This window comes from Hemiscyllium ocellatum, chromosome 23 (assembly GCF_020745735.1).
Source record: "Hemiscyllium ocellatum isolate sHemOce1 chromosome 23, sHemOce1.pat.X.cur, whole genome shotgun sequence".
Taxonomy (NCBI): domain Eukaryota; kingdom Metazoa; phylum Chordata; class Chondrichthyes; order Orectolobiformes; family Hemiscylliidae; genus Hemiscyllium; species Hemiscyllium ocellatum.
The window spans coordinates 37728145-37745435 of record NC_083423.1 but is presented as its reverse complement, the minus strand read 5'-3'; positions in this window follow the sequence as shown (position 1 = coordinate 37745435).

Genomic DNA, 17291 nt, shown 5'->3' with positions numbered 1-17291 from the left:
TTCTGCAGTCACAGTCTCAATTGCCTCAGGAAGGAAAGCCGTGATGAACATTTTTCACTCAGTTCTGCTTATTAAGGGAGCACAGTGGAAAGGTCTGGCACACTGGGGCACCATATGTGGAAAACTTTCAAAAATATTTGGTCAGGACAGTTGAGCACTTAGATATTGTTTTTACTTAGGTATATAAAAACATTTGGCTGTAGTAAGAATAGGAGGCATGTAACTTAGGAGTGTGTTTATAAAGTAATGTATGGATGAAGATAAGGACAGAACTATTAACAATGTGGCCATATGATATTCCATATCAGCTTGCTAAAAAAATGTCTCTTGCAAGGGCCAATTTATTGCATTCTGCATCCTCCTTTTCCTTCCCAATAACTAAGTACTAGGCTCTTGACCTCTGGATTCTTCATAATAACTTAATCCCAAAGGAAACGCCTTGGTAACTGGGATAACTAGTTCCAGGAGAAAAGCTGCTGAATCAACAGTAGAAAACATAAAGACAAAAGCTAATCCTGCAGTTCAGAGGGTCGAAATGGTGAATGAGAAAATGAACTATTCTCCCAGGAGTCCTCAGGAAAGATAAGGTGCCATTTTTTCCCATTGACACAACTTCTGATGGGAAATGACTGTTGTTATTTCTGATGGTGGGTACGTGCTGCTCGAGCAAATAAAGAGCAGAACATTCAGGCTGATGACGCAGTTTGCTCAATTGCTGGTTCAGCACATAACAAATATGCATAAAGAGCTCAAATCTGGCTGGCTTTCTGCAACAGGAGCAAACTTCTAGTCTTCTTCCCTTCCCAGCAACATCAGAGAGGGAATACTCAATTTAAAAGAGTAGATATAATGAGAGTATATTTCCTCTGTTATGGTGACCTCCAGATAACATTGTAACAAAAGGTGGAGATTATGATAGTCTGCAATTTTGGAAAATAAGCTATTGGTGAATTTTCTGCTGTGCTATAAAATTTCTTCAACTTTTAAAGAATCGTTTACAGAAGTATTTTTTAATATACATCATTATTACTATGCACTTGTGTCTTTTCTAACTGAATAATAACTTTGGGTTCAACTTGATAGATGGTTTTCTATTTCTAAGAATTCATATCTGCAACCGATAACAACGTAAGGCTACAAAGACTACAGGGTTGTTTGTGGCTGTTCTTAAACAATGCTGTCTTAATTTATGATTCCTTTTTAAATTTCAAACATATTATTTTAGTTGACAATTATTTTTCTGTTGAAGATTCTAAAGGATTTCCTAAATGTGTAACAAACAGTAAAGGAAAGAAGAGGCGTCCAAATTCCAAGGAGCTTGCCAGTGTACTAAAAACAAATGATAACCTCTTCCTAGACTTCCTGAAAGGATGTCTCATGTGAGTTTAGCATTTTAACATGCATGTAGCAATAATCTTGTGTTAATGATGTCCATCATCTGTTCAATTAATTTACTAATATAAGCTCATACTGTGGAACTTGACTCATCGTGAAACTCAGATTGTGTTTTTATGCTCAATAGATATAGATGATTTCATATTATTTACATTAGCCCCTGAAGTGAATACAATACTACAATTATAATAATTTGTTATTTGGATTTTATTTGAAATAGATGTTCATTTAAAAGTTTAAGTTAGTTTGTGGATTCGAAATGAGAGCACCTCTGCTAAACCAATCCTGATCTGTTTACTCTTGTTCAGCTGGTCATTACCTTTTTTTTCATATGCGGAAATGCACCAAACAATTGAATGGTCTTTTCCCCCATCACCATATCACCATGACCTTTTCTTGTTTTTGAGCTATTAACTGTCACCAGTAAATCAACCATGTAGTCAATTAGATATTTATATGCAAAGCCAATAAAAGGGCAATGCAAACCATCAAAAGTGAGGGGGCGTAGGGAGAGGAGGATGGGCTAAATCAAAATGGAGTTGGAGGAGGAAATTAAGTACTATATTCCTGCAGTATTCAGCTCTCTCTAAAGGCACTGAGAGTATTGGGGGACACCACATACTCCTTCTCCAATGACATCCGGGCATGAACATAGCTGTGGAAGAGGAGCAGGCAGTCAGCATTAATGGCCCCCACAACTTGCTGCCTGGACCTGTTTATAGCCAATTTGGCCTTGCCCAGGAGCATACCCACGAGGAATTCCTCATACTTGCCCATAGCCCTCCGCACTGGATTTCTAAATATCAGGAAGGTGAGGTTGAAGTGTAACCAAAGCACCTCAAAAGATTTCTCAAATAACTAAAATGGGAGTGTAATTACCCACAACCAATATGTATAAGATCCACAGATTCCACAGCATGCAAAATAAACAGTTGGGCTGAGAGGCAATGAATTGCCACAACCTGCAGTTGCAACTGGTCATTATGAGGGGAAGCTGTTAATGACAGTACTGCTCACTAAAATACCAAAATTCATCTTTAATGAGGGCTAACAGACTCTTTGATTGTCAATCAACCATTTAATAATTATCAGGTGGCTGTTCCTTGTATGCACTTCAATTCCTTGACCATATTGTGCTAAGTGCGCATTAACTCAGTGTTGCCATTTCAAACCTCAGCTTGGCCTTTCTGGAGACCCTTTAAAGCCTAAAGCTTTTAGGGAAAATCACTGTCTCTGTGGCGATCATATATAAATACAAACATTATTTGCTATTATTTGTTTCCTCAAGAATTTTGTCTGTTTGACACTTGGTCTGACCATTATTTGGAAATGGAAGGGGTGGATTACAGTCTAATCAAAATGCTGACAAAATAGCTGTATTTTGGATTCCTCTGGGGCAACAGGCCGATCCTATAGCAAATGCGAGGGCAGGAAATTTATCCAACTTTCATGCAGTGCTCAAGGTCATGATGGCAGGCTATAAATTGTGGGATTTAACTTTGTCTTTAGCAATAGTGAGAAATATATTAGAATTGAGTTAAAATGCCTAGAGCTTTGGGGGAGTTTGCGAATGAAGAAGAATTGTAGAGTAATAATCAGAGGTTTGTCTGCATGTTCCTCAGGGAGTCTCTATCAGTTGTACTTTTGAGTGTCAGTCAAAACCCTTTCTGACTATGGCATGTAAGGGAAAAAAAATCATTTGCCAACTCTCCCAGGGATGTACCGTACCCTCCAACCTGATCTGTAAACTATATCGAAAAGGAATGGTCCAAGTTGTAATAGTACAAATGACTACATTATGAAGCTTTTTGAAAGAAGCTCCTTTCAAGTTAAACTGAGCATATAATTTTGTAACACAGATAATGCTAGGAAAACTCACCAGGTCTGGCAGTGTATGTAGAGAGAAACAGAGTGTATTTTGAATCATGTATGATTCTTCTTCAGAACTGGATTTGGTTTTTTACCTTTTATTTAGTGGAAAGCCAATAGCACAGAAAGGCACTCTTTAATGTAACTGAGATTCTTTGATGAAATTTACATGGCTGTCTTGTCTGTGCTTCTCCTCTGGTAAAACCACATGTTTCTTGACATCTGTGCACTGTTACTTGCCCAGGTTTAACTCCTCAAACTCATTCATTGCATTCTCTGGGATGCGAGTATTTGTTTTGGTGCTTGAAAGCTGAGAAGGACGAAGTTTGGGTATGGTGCTGATTTATTCTGGCTCATTGGTACTACTGATGTCTAATCTTCAGCCTACAAGCACAGAAAATGGATATGTTGGTATATATGATCACAGAGATATCTACAAGCATAGTTTCCAATGACAGTATTTGTGATGCCAATTAGTTTTTGTTTTTGCTGATGGTGCTAAAGGTCCTGATTGAACTATTGGTGCTTTCAGTGCCAATGATAGTGATAGCACTGATTATTTGATAGTATAGGTGGTTCTGGGATAATGCGCGTTTCAACAGCACAATTTGGCTATAATTTTGCTGAACAATTAAGGAATGACATTTTCAAGAATGTTTTTCTCCATTCAAATAGCGTGATTCCAGTGGGAGTTGGTTCGTGCATTTCGTTCTGTGCATGCGCCAATATCCACACTGAAATGTCCATGCTGTTGTGCGCATGCGCCGATATCTGTGCTGATCTGCGCATGCACTGGTGTCTGCGTTGTTCTGTGTGTGCGCAATGTTGGTGCTGGGCTTTGTGCTGTTCTGTGCCTGCGCCAATGTCTCCGCCGAAGTCTCTGTGGCATTCTGCGCATGTGCCAAAGTCAGCTGGTGACAGAGCAGTTTTCTGTGAGAGGTACTGTATAGAGAGTAGCTTTTTTACATTTTCTAAAAGTATTGTGTTAAATTTACTTTCGTTTTGTTAATAAATATAATTTCAACCTACATCCAGGTTGTGCTATACTTTACATTAGACTTTTGGCTGTATTTTGAGCGATTGTGGGTGATATTTTTTGCTGGTCTGCCCCTAACCCCACTCTTCCCATAGGCCCCATTATTTCTGTTAAGCGATTTTTTATGAAGCGAGGTTTCACTGGAATGCAACTATGCATTATTGGAGAACTACCTGTAACTGATTATGCTAATAACACTGGTACTGAAAATATATTTGATGTAGCTGGTGTTTATATTATTGGGAGTACTGATGATTGTAGAGTTAGAGTAGTCCTAATAAATAATTAGTAATGTTCTGTTATGCTAGTCATGCTAATGTTACTGATAGCACAGATAATAAAAATGGGAGTGATCTTGCCTACAGCATTGATCCAACCGATGGTGCCTAATAATAATTGCAAACGTGCAATTGGTAATGTCTGTGTACTTGGAATTGATACTACAATTGCACCTAAAGATCCTGATGGTAACTCAAGGATAAGTTTTACGATTTTGAATACTTTTTTTAAGGTGGAATCCTGAACACCGCCTGACTCCTGCTGAAGCGATGAAACATAGATGGATTCAGCAATCCAGAATGCAGAAATCACGTCTTAGAATGGAAGTGATGCCTATGACTGGAAGTAACAATAAACAAGCAAATAAAAAAGCTCAGCTCTCAAAGACAGGTAATAAGCATGTTATCGAGGTTAGGAATAGGAAAAAGCCTATTTCTTGAGATTGTGCTCTTAGTTGGAACTTGTTTGACAGAAGCATATATCTGGAATTCAGATGGCAAGGTCAGCTACCTTCCCCAGATCTCAGGATTTCCCATTTATTATTTATCATGACTTCTGCATCTGAATTCCTGCCTGCATTCATAGAATCCCTAGTGTGGAAGCAGGCCATTTGGCCTATTGAATCCATACTGCCCCTCTGAAAAGCATCCCACCCAGACCTACTCTATCCCTGTAACCCTGAATTTCCCAAGGTTAATCCACCTAACTTACACATTCCTGAATGCTATGAGCAATTTAATACAGCCAATCTACCCAATCTGCACATTTTTGGGCTGTGGGAGCTGTGAACCCCTCTGTTAATTAAAGTAAACACCCAGAAAAGCTTACCTCGCCTTGTAATCTGTTAAAAAATGAGTGACATAGAACTCCCAAGTTCCACTATTTAATGAATCAATTTATTCCTTAACTCTAACAAGTGAACATTAAACAACAACTATTCGCAACTCTAAGCACTCCCCTTCTCTTAACTGCTTATTATCTGCCTCCAACTCTATGACAATATACTGTTTCAATAAAACTCATTAAAATTACACCAACTTAATTTCAAAACCATACAATGGCTGTCGTGGACACTGTCTGTCTTCTTCCAGCTGAAGATGTCCCTGGGTTGTCTTCTTTCTTTTACTGCGAATATGTTTCATTGGAAAAGGTACTTTTGATAGAGAGTGTTTCAATGGCAATTATTCTGCTGATGGCAGTTACTGTGTCAGAATTTCAAACTGCCTGTTTTTTTTTAACACCCGACTTCAGATTGTCTCATTGGTTTGATGTTGGCAGAAACAATAAATTCAAACTTGATTGGGTTTTAGTATCCTGGGGCATAATTTAAACTGATTGGTTAAATTTGAATTATTGTCAAAACAGCAACCAACTCTATTTCACAGTCAAATGTTACATATTTTCAACTTTCCCGTACATTCTGGAACTGCTAATTAGTCATATGACAAGTGCTCAGTGCTCTCTCTCTTAAAAGTACAATACATGCCTTCAACTTCATAACAGAGGAAACCCATGCAGACACATGAAGAATGTGCAAACTCCACACTGACAATCACCCATGGTTAGAACTGAACTTGGGTCCCTAGTACTGTGAGATAGTAGTGCTAACCACTGAGCCACCATGCTGCCCTATTTGGCAAAGCTCAACATTAGACTTCATGTTCACATAATGTATATTTTGATTATCATTTCCCATACCTTCTTGCTTCGTGAATTGTTCAAAACATGATCACTCTTATTAAAGAACATTTTTCCCAAAACCTATTATAATTTTTATCTTTATTAATTTCTAACAATGTCCTTTAAATCTACTTACTGACATATATTGAACCAGTCTTCTTTTTGGGCTATATTATTTCCTAATTTCCAATGGACATCAGAATCACATGGGCCTCGCATAAAATTGTAGCCACTATTCTGTACTTGAGCTTTGATTCTGCTGTCTTTTTTTTCCTGGGTGTTATGCAGCTGGTAATTAACAATGTGCCTTATAAATAAATAAATACACTGGTAAACTTAAATTTTTGTTGTGTACCTCTCATGGTTAGTTTATTTTAAAGGGAGACACTCATGATATCATCAGTATATTGCAGCCTTTGACTCAGGATATAAATTACTTCAACACCATCTTATCCTGGAATCACTGGAAGCACGACACTACTGGAAGTGCACTGTCCTGGAAACGCTATTACCTAAATGTTAGCCAAGACACTTATGTGTCTTTGGATGTAATGTTTACGCATGATATTTAATTTCAATACTACAATATTCACATCCAGGTTTTTTATGCTATTAAGATAACAAAACCATTGCTGCATCGAGTAAAATACCTTTCAGAGGCAACTTCACATCAACTTCCAGAAGAGTTAATGGTTGAAGTCATGTCACCATGACTGACAGCAGGAGGCAAACCAGCTTTGGTGAATGGCAGGATCCAGGACGGTATATTGCCAGTGGTAGCCACTACTTGTAATATGGCAATGGGAATATACTGGGCTCTCTCTCTAATTAATATAATCCCCACAAGTATAAAATGAGGCAAGTGGGGACATTAAATTGTTCAGGAGGCCAAAAATCAGCTTCCTGATGAAAGAAGGGGTGTATATTGGTGACATATCATCAGCAGATTGAGCTTCTTGACAGCAAGCATTAGGAACCTGTTTTTCAATATATATTTTCATGTTGGGTAGGCTAATTAAAAAGCCATCTTGTGTGAATTAAGTACTGTACGCCTTTCCAAGTAATCAGTGAATGTGAAATAACGTGCTTTCAGATTGAAGACTGATTAAGCATTGTGTACATCAGTGAGGTTGGCTTCCATGTGGATTTAGAATGAGTAGTAGCTGCCTTTTCTTCCATGAGAACCTTTATTCAATTGTTGGTGAGAAGGCATTGATGATTGAGATTGGGTAGTGTAGAAGAGTCATATTGGACTCTGTTTCTGTCTCCACTGATGTTGCCAGGCCTACTGGGTTCTGTAGCATTTTCTGTTTTTATTTTAGGTTGTGGCCACTGCTACGTATAAAGTTCCCCAGTTGATCAAGAGTGCACAAGACAGGAAGGATGTCCCTCTGCTGCCCTCCCTGGGAATTAGGACATCCTGCTGTCCCTGGATGGCCTGGGGGAGATGCATCACTGAACTATACGGCCATGAATCTGCATCCAGATATCCATCCTTTCTGTATGGAGCAACAGCAACTCCAGAGTCATTGGATGAACTGGTAGCAGTTATTGTTACCAAATTCTCTTTCCAACCTGTCTCCAATACACCAGGAAAATTCAGTCTAGGAATTCATCAACCCCATAGGCCCCCAATGGGAAATATGTAAACTATCCTGCCTAATAATTTGCAGATCATGAAATTAGCAGCTATTAAATAAGTTAAATTTTAAAAAATGATAATACAAATAGAAACACATAATTTCACATGGAGTCCTATTCATGTTCATGAGTGGACATGTGGGATTAAGAGAAGCCATCCTTGAAGGACGATTAAAGGATAATCTAAAGGTGTTTAGGAAACTAATAGAGTTGAGGGGGCAGACAAAGAAAAACCATTTACTCCTGTTCACAAACCAGAACTGGGGAATCATAACCTCAAAATAAAAGCTCAACTCTCACACAAAAATAACTGAAATTTTAAAATTTTGGCTTGACAGATTTCTTTACTAGGAGAAGTCTCTTAAGAGTTACAGGACTAAAGCAGATATATGAAATTAAGGGTCAAATGAACTATTATCTAATTGAATTGTGGAACACGCTGTTGGGGTGGAATAGCCTATTCTAAGCCAATTCCACCAGAATGGAAGGAAATCTTGCCTGTTCCTCATGATAAGTACCCTATGTTGTGGTTCTGTTTGCCGAGCTGGAAGTTTTTGTTGCAAACGTTTCGTCCCCTGGCTAGGCGACATCATCAGTGCTCTGGAGCCTCCTGCGAAGCGCTTCTTTGATGTTTCTTCCGGTATTTATAGTGGTCTGTCCTTGCCGCTTCCGGGTGTCAGTTTCAGCTGTCCGCTGTAGTGGTTGGTATATTGGGTCCAGGTCGATGTGTTTGTTGATGGAGTTTGTGGATGAATGCCATGCCTCTAGGAATTCCCTGGCTGTTCTCTGTCTGGCTTGCCGTATGATAGTTGTGTTTTCCCAGTCGAATTCATGTTGCTTGTTGTCTGAGTGTGTGGCTACTAGGGATAGCTGGTCGTGTCATTTCGTGGCTAGTTGATGTTCATGTATGCGGATTGTTAGCTGTCTTCCTGTTTGTCCTATATAGTGTTTTGTGCAGTCCTTGCATGGTATTCCATCAACAAACACATCGACCTGGACCCAATATACCAACCACTACAGCGGACAGCTGAAACTGACACCCGGAAGCGGCAAGGACAGACCACTATAAATACTGGAAGAAACATCAAAGAAGCACTTCACAGGAGGCTCCAGAGCACTGATGATGTCGCCTAGCCAGGGGACGAAATGTTTGCAACAAAAACTTCCAGCTCGGCGAACAGAACCACAACAACGAGCACCCGAGCTACAAATCTTCGCACAAACCTTGAATAAGTACCCTATTTTGAGAGAACGTAACATTAATGGATCACAGCTGGATGAGGCTAAAATAGCAAGTTTAGGAACTGCTAGCTGAACAAACCCAGACAATGGTTGGTCTGTGGTTTATAGTTATTAATCAGGCACTGTTGGTTAATAGGCACATCTGGATGGAGCAGTGTCATGCCAATCGAATAATATGCCAGTGATGTGATATTATATTTAGTGCTGCCAAAAAAGAACTTTCACAGTAGTTTATCGATAAGCACTGTTTCCGTAAGAAAGTATAGAGTAAATTCACTAGTTGCATTGAAGGAGCGTACCATTACATGACCGTGTAAGTTACGAAGTAGTCAGCTTACAACTTGCAAATTTTAAGTGAAAGGGAACTGTGAAGATGAAAACAACCCAACATTTTTTAATGTTCAGCTAGCAATCTGGGTGAATGGTCGCCCGCACATTATAGAAACCACCCCATTTCGTTGCATTTGTCACAACAGAATGAAAAGTTGAAAGGTTCTATTGTGGATGAGCAATCAATCCACTCCACCAGCTGAAATTCTTTGCTCATCATGTAGATTTGTGATGACTATCACATCAAAGCTAACTTCTTAAATATAAATTATTCTAATAGTTTGCCAATTTTTCAGATTGCACTTCATATTTTACAACAGGCAAGATTTCCTGTGAAATGGATGTGAGGCACAACCTTCATTTAGAAGGACAGACGTCCAAGGCCTCTAGGGTCTTCTGCCGAAGAAGATATAACAAAAAATGCAAATGACAGTTGTGAAGTCCCTTCTGAGAAAAGTCCGAAAGACAAATCATTGGACAACTCACTGGACAGTTTTTGATCTGAATCAACTAAAGAAATAAAGTGTCAAGAGGACAATTAATTTCTGTCACCTGTTGTTTAGATTATACTTGTAGTCCTGTTGGATCTTACTCAAGCTGGTTCTTCTAGTAAAGCTGCTCCTTATTTAGAGAAAACTACAACATAGGAAAGCTGTTTTAATTTTATAATTATCTGTAATGGAGAATGATGGATCATTTAGGCATCATACAGAAAATATATATGACTGTTGGCTCTACATGTGATATACCAAACTAATGTATCTATGCAATAGTTTCTGCCTGATCTTTTCACCCATTGATTTAAATTTTCTTGAATAATAAAAGCCAATGACACAAACAATAAGAGTCCCAATTTATCATCTCTTAAAGCTTTAGTATAATTTTGTTTGCAGTCATACTTTGAATTAACAGGTATAAACAAATTTATCAAATTTATATATGTTACATTCTCTATAAGGCTTCAAAGTTGTAACAAATATCAAAACATAGGAGCTAAGACAATCCTCAGGTATGTGATCTCAGCAATTATGTTGAGGCCACATTTGTTACAGAGATTCACTGCTGCTCCCTCTAGAGTATGCAGTGCCAGAGGGAGGTTACCTGATTTGCAAATGGATAGCAGTCTTATTTAATATTAGACATCTCAGACACTTACATGTCCTGGAATGTTTCAGTGTTTAAGAAGCAGCATGTGGACTCCTCTCAATCCCTGTACCTGTGCCCTAGATAATCCCCACATACACCAGGTAAAGAAACATAAGACACAGAAACATTTGAACAGGAGTGGGTCATCCAGCCCATCAAGTCTACACCATCATTCAGTATGATCATGGCTGATCAAATATTTCAATGTCTTTTACCCACTCCATTTCCATAATATGTCAGAGGTAACCAGAAACCTATTAATCCCTACCTTAAACATTCTCAAAGACTAAACTTCAACAGCCGTCTAGGGTAGAGAATTTCAAAGGTTCACAACAGTTTGGAGAAGAAAGAAAAATTTTCATCATGTCAGACCTAAGTGGCATGCCCTTTATTTTTAAGATATGCCCCCGGTTCTGCAATCCCCAACTGGGAGAACGTCTTACCTGCGTCTACCCTGTCTACTCCTTAAGTATTTTGTGAGTTTCAATGGGATCACCTTACGCTTTACCCTTGAGATTACAAGCCCAGTTTATCCAATCTTTCTTCACAGGATAGATCTGCTATTCCCACAAACACGTCTGGTGAACCTTTGTTGCATTCCCCCTATGCCAAAGATATCTTTTCTGAGATAAGGAGACAAACTGCACACAATACTGCAGGTGTGGGCTAACCAAGCTCCTATTCATTTGGGGCAAGACTTCACTACTCCTGTACTTCAATCAGTTTGCAATAAAGACCAACATGCCATCAGCCTTCCTGATAGCTTGCTGCAACTGCACTTGAGTCTGCAGAGAGCAGCTAATTTTATTCAGGTGTCAAGAGATTCCTTGAATGTGTGCAAGTCTAAGGTGTTGACAGCTTCCAATTTAGCCCCTGCTCTGTGTCACTGACCAAGTAAGGCACACGTAACAGGGACTGCCCATACAGCAGTGTGAAACATATGCAAGATGCACTGCAGCAATTAACCAAGCTTTCTACTTCTTAAAAACAAAGTAAAAAATCACAAGAACACCATGACACGCAACTTCCACTCAAAGCTACTCCTTTGCTGGCCTTGCCAATAATGCTCAGGTTCCATGGAAAAAGGGGACTTCAGCTTGAGGCTAGGAACTCACCAGAAGGCTGGATTTTGGGTCACAATGCTGCAGGAATTTACTCAGTCCTTGTTGCACTGAATTTAGGCTCTAGCTAGCTGGCAAGTTTTGAGAAGATTTGAGAAGCTGGTTGATTGGGTGCAGATTAGGGAGAGAGGCTATTTTAACATGTTCTGCTTTTAATCTAATATAATGTATTTTTTTCAGATCCTTTCATATTCTTTTACTCTAATCTAAAATAACATTACTTTTTCAGATCCTAAATTTTCCTTCTGTAGTTAACTGGTTCCATTTAAAGCTGTAATTAATCTAGCATTTAGCACTTATGGCAAAATATGGGGAGGCAATAGCCTAGTAATATTTTAATTGGATTGTTAATCCAAAGAAACAGGTAATGTTCTGGGGACCTGGAAATAGGAATGATGTCCATTAATCTATTGTCAAAAAAAACCCATCTGATTCACTAATGTCCTTGAGGGAAGAATACTGCTAACCTGACCCAGTCTGACCGACATGTGACTCCAGACATACAGCAATGTGGTTGATTGTTAACTCCGGGGAACTAGAGATGCCCTCATCCTGTGAATGTATATCTTTCACCTGTTACCAGTAGACTTTACCCATCCCTTTATTGGCAGACCTTGTCTGGGCACCACCTGAGTTTATCACATTGCAAATTCCTCACCCTAATCTGTCAGAAATGCTGCCCCCCCACCCCCATTTCCTGTGCTTTGCCCACGTTTTCCAATCTCCACAGCCTTCACTGACCTGTCAGAACCCCACTTTCCAATTATCCCTCTTGTTCCCAGCTGGACTGCAAAGAAAGTAATAATAATCAAATTTTTAATCATGAATTGTTAACCTGTACTGAGAATTGTCAATGTTTTATGAATGGCCAATAAAAAGATCATTTTACCCTGCCCGTCCAGTGGATATTGGACAGACCAGTGCCTGAAATGGTTGGTGCAACTTACATGTAACTGATCCCTTCCAATGGGGTTGCATTCCGAAGCTACTTTTCAGAAAAGGCAAATGGCGTAGCCATTAAAAAGCTGCACTTTCTTCTTTAAAGACATAGAGTGGAGCTGCCTACCATCCTAACTGAAGGCTTATGTGGCTTTATTCCAACACAAGAGCTGGGGCTGGAAGAGGCCAGTAAGGTATTTTGACTTTTCAAGTTTATAAGTTCATAAGATATAGGAGCAAATTAGGCCATTAGACCCATTGAGTCTGCTCTGCCATTTGATCATGGCTATTACGGTCCTCACTCGATTTTTCTGCCTTCTCCCCATAACCCTTCAACCCATCACCAACTAAAAATCTGTCCAGTTCCTCCTTAAATTTACTCACTGCCCCAGCATCCATTTGACATTGGGATAGCGAATTCTATAGATTCACAAGTAGTTTCTCCTCAACTCTGTTTTAAATTTGCTACTCCTTATCCTAAGATTATGATCTCTCATCCTAGATATGCCCCACGTGAGGAGGCATCCACTCCACGTCTATTTTATCCATATCTTTTATCATCTTGAATATTTCAATTTGATTCTTCTGAAATTAGTTTTAAGGAAAGTTGGGTGGAGCAGGTACGTTCTTCCAGACCCAGAAGGAAAACTTGGGTCCCCCATTTTCTGGAATTCTGACCCCCTTCCCCCACTTCCTTCAAGTAGGAGATTCTCCAAGTAGGAGGTCTCCCTCCTTTGGGTTCTTGGTGGTGGTCTCCTGCTGCCTAACATCTGCTCAATGATGTCTATGCAACTAAAACCCAAAATCTGGTCCTAATAGAGTGAAGGCAGGCATTTTGTTGAAATCCTTTCTGTCTTTTTGTCAGGAGTTAAAATTTGACCTCATGTTTCACAACTGTACCTTGATACTGAATACTGAGATTGCACTGCCCTCTGCTGCTTGTATCCAGTTATGGCAAGAGCTCTGTCAAAATGATTCTGTACCACTAATTTCATTGTCTACCTGGAATGAGAGGTTGTGACTGTGTTCTTAAATGTTTCTGCATGTGCTTTTCTTCATTTTCAGAGTTACTTAAAAGGTTTCCTGGTCCTTGTTTTTCTAATGTGCCCATTTTAAGGGCATAACATTGACTACGACCTATTTTATCAGTTCTTTATCCCAAATGCATGGCTTAGATTTTGCCTGTCCAAATTGCTGGAAGTGCTACGTTTCAGATGGACGTTAAATGGCATGTTTCATCAGTGATACCAACCTGACTGATGAGATTTTCTTCTTTGCATTTCCACCAGTCATTAAATTGAAAGTGAATCTCTGGAAAGTTTGAAATACTGAAATATAGCTTGTCATTACTAACTCACACAGAAGGTTTTGTTTTGATCTCTTTCTTTTGCTTGAACAAAAACAGCCTTTGCCAAGAGATTGAAGAGCTAGCTCATATTTAATTGATATCTTAGAGTTCAGGTAGGGACATCACCCAGGGCCACAGAATGGGAAGCCACTTTAGTACTTATTCATGGATTATTTTCAGTATGAGGAAGATGAGGAGGTGGAGAATGATGAGCAGGGTATGCAGTACATGGGGCATTCTCAGAAGAGAACACAATTTTACTTACAATTCATAGTGATTCCAGTTCAGAGATAGTTCAGAAGATTCTGATTTGGTGTTGGATACACTCCAATCAAACTGTATGATACCAAGAAACATAAAATAGGTCAGCACGGTCACAAGTTTCTATGCCTGCAGAGTTACTATGGGGGCCATTACTGGCACTGTAGGCATCTGTTATGTGCTTAAGCAAGTCGTGGATGCAGTATTTGTGAAAGTAAAACAGTTTATCATTTTCCCAATGCAGCAGACATGAATACCATTGCTTCTCTCATGACTAGATTTCCAACAGTACAGAGAATAATTGATGGATGTCTGTGCCAATGAACAGAGGAAGAGTAGGTCTTTCAGCCCCTCAAGCCTGCTCCATCACTCAATGAGATCATAACTGATCTGTGGTCTAACTCCATATACCTGCCTTTGCTTAACAAAAATGTATGTATGATGCATAGATGAGCATCCCTAACTATTAATCTCAAGGAATTTTACTTTAAAATTTCCCCCCATGAGGAAAAAAACCTGGTTGTGTAATGTCACTACACAGACCAGATTGATTTCCTGCCCGGCAATGCTGCCTTTCTCAAGGAAATCATGGGAAATATTTGCAGCAGCATTTTACAATTGAACTTCTCTCCTTTCCCCAGAGCGTTATCACCACCACATGATTATGTATGTGGGAAAAAAAATTCCCTGACAGCTCATCTATTTATATGATTATTACATGATGATCAGGAGATGGCTCAAGGAGGACCAAATGCTACTGAATGATGCCTTACTCATGATTTGGAGTTGCCGGTGTTGGACTGGGGTGTACAAAGTTAAAAATCACACAACACCAGGTTATAGTCCAACAGGTTTAATTGGAAGCACACTAGCTTTCGGAGCGACGCTCCTTCATCACCTGATGGAGCGTCGCTCCGAAAGCTAGTGTGCTTCCAATTAAACCTGTTGGACTATAACCTGGTGTTGTGTGATTTTTAACTTCTTACTCATGATCACTACTGTAGTCATCCATCAGCACCATGAGAGCAAAATTACTGTGTAACCAATATATTTCACATTAAGCATACTACGACAGAAGTCATTCAACTAAAGGAACTGATCAGACAATGTCGTCCAGCACAATCACTCTGCACATTCTACCCACCAGGAAGTGAAAAAGCAGGAATTCCTCAAAGATGAGCTTGATTAGGTATCAGAGAAGGCTCCGCATTGTCCGCTATTGTGATCCAACAGTCTCTAAAGGAGGAAAGATCCTCTTAAACTCCACTGGAGTTTTCATTTTTCATCTTCTTGCCAACTAAATTCAGTTTCATATTAATTCAAAGTGGGAAAATAACAAGCCTCATCATTCTCCAGTAATAGCACTCTAACAAAACATTTCTGACGTCAGCTTCAAAAATGAATGTAAACACTGATCAGGTAAAGGCTACCCAAATAATTCAGATTGGATTCTGAAAGAGTGTCTGTTGCAAATCAGCTTTAACTCTCTGAAGATCTAAATATAGTCTCAAGTTTTTACATATAGTACCGTTTGAAGTTGATTTCCCAAGGCTTCAAAGACTGTAGACTTCTTAAAAGGAAGCACCAATTTGTCCTGGACCATTTGTGTGGTGGTGGATGGAGGAATCTCATGAGGGGAGAGTGGTCATAGAATGCATTCAATGTGCTATATGTTTAATTGATTTCTGCTAAAGGAAAATATATTTATAGTACAGGCACAGCAATTTTATTTTACTGCTCCTCGGATGCTGCCTGAACTGCTGTGCTCTTCCAGCACCACTAATCCAGAATCTGGTTTCCAGCATCTGCAGTCATTGTTTTTACCAATGTTATTTTTATGTTAGTCCAAAACTGTGGCATTGGAAAAACACAGCAGGTCAGGCAGCATCCGAGGAGCAGGAGAATCAATGTTTCGGGGAAAAGCCCTTCAATCAGGAATGGGGGGAGGGAAGGGGCTGGGAGATAAATAAGGGATTGGGGGTAAGGTAGCAGGGAAGATGATAGGTAGATGCAGGCAGTAGATGATGGTGATATGTCCGAGGGGAGGGTAGAACGGATAGGTGGGAAGGAAGATGGACAGGTAGGACAGTTCAAGAAGGTTCAAGAGTTGAATCTGGGAGGAGGTGGGGGGAGGGAAGATGAGGAAACTGGTGAAATCGATGTTGTTGTAGTCTGGTTGGTGGGTCCCAAGGCGGAAGATGAGACGTTCTTCCTCCAGGTGTTGGGTGACTTGAATTGGGCGGATAAGGAGGCCCAAGACTTGCAAGTCCTTGGTGGAGTAGGAGGGAGAGTTGAAGTGGTCGGCTACAGAGTGGTGTGTGTCCCAAAGATGTCCCAGAAACATTTCGCGAGTTGGCATCCTGCTACCCCAATGTAGAGGAGGCCACATCAAGAGCAAAGGATGGGGATGTGCAGGAAAATTTCTGCCCCCGCCCCCATTTTCTCGCAGATTCAACCCTCCAACTCAGCACCGCCTTCTTGAACTGTCCTACCTGTACACCTTCCTTCCCACCTATCCACTCCACTCTCCTCTCTGACCTATCACGATCAGCCCCCCCCCACCTGCATCTGCGTATTGCATTCCGAGCTACCTCACCTCTATCCTTCTATTTATCTCTCAGCCTCCATCCCTGCAATCCCCCCCCACCACCCCATATTCCTGATGAAGAGCTTATGCCCAAAACGTCAATTCTCCTTCTTCTCGGATGCTGCCTGACCTGCTGTGCTTTTCCAGCGCAACACTTTTTGTCTCTGATCTCCAGCATCTGCAGTTCTCACTTTGTCCTCATTTTTATGTTACACAACTCTTGTATTTGGTTAAAAATCACACAACACCAGGTTATAGTCCAACAGGTTTATTTGGAAGCACCAGCTTTCACAAGCCGCTCCTTCATCTGGTGGTTCTGTCCAGCAGTCCGAAAGCTAGTGCTTCCAAAGAAATCTATTGGACTATAACCCAATGTTGAGTGATTTTTAACTTTGTCCACCCCAGTCCAAGTCATGA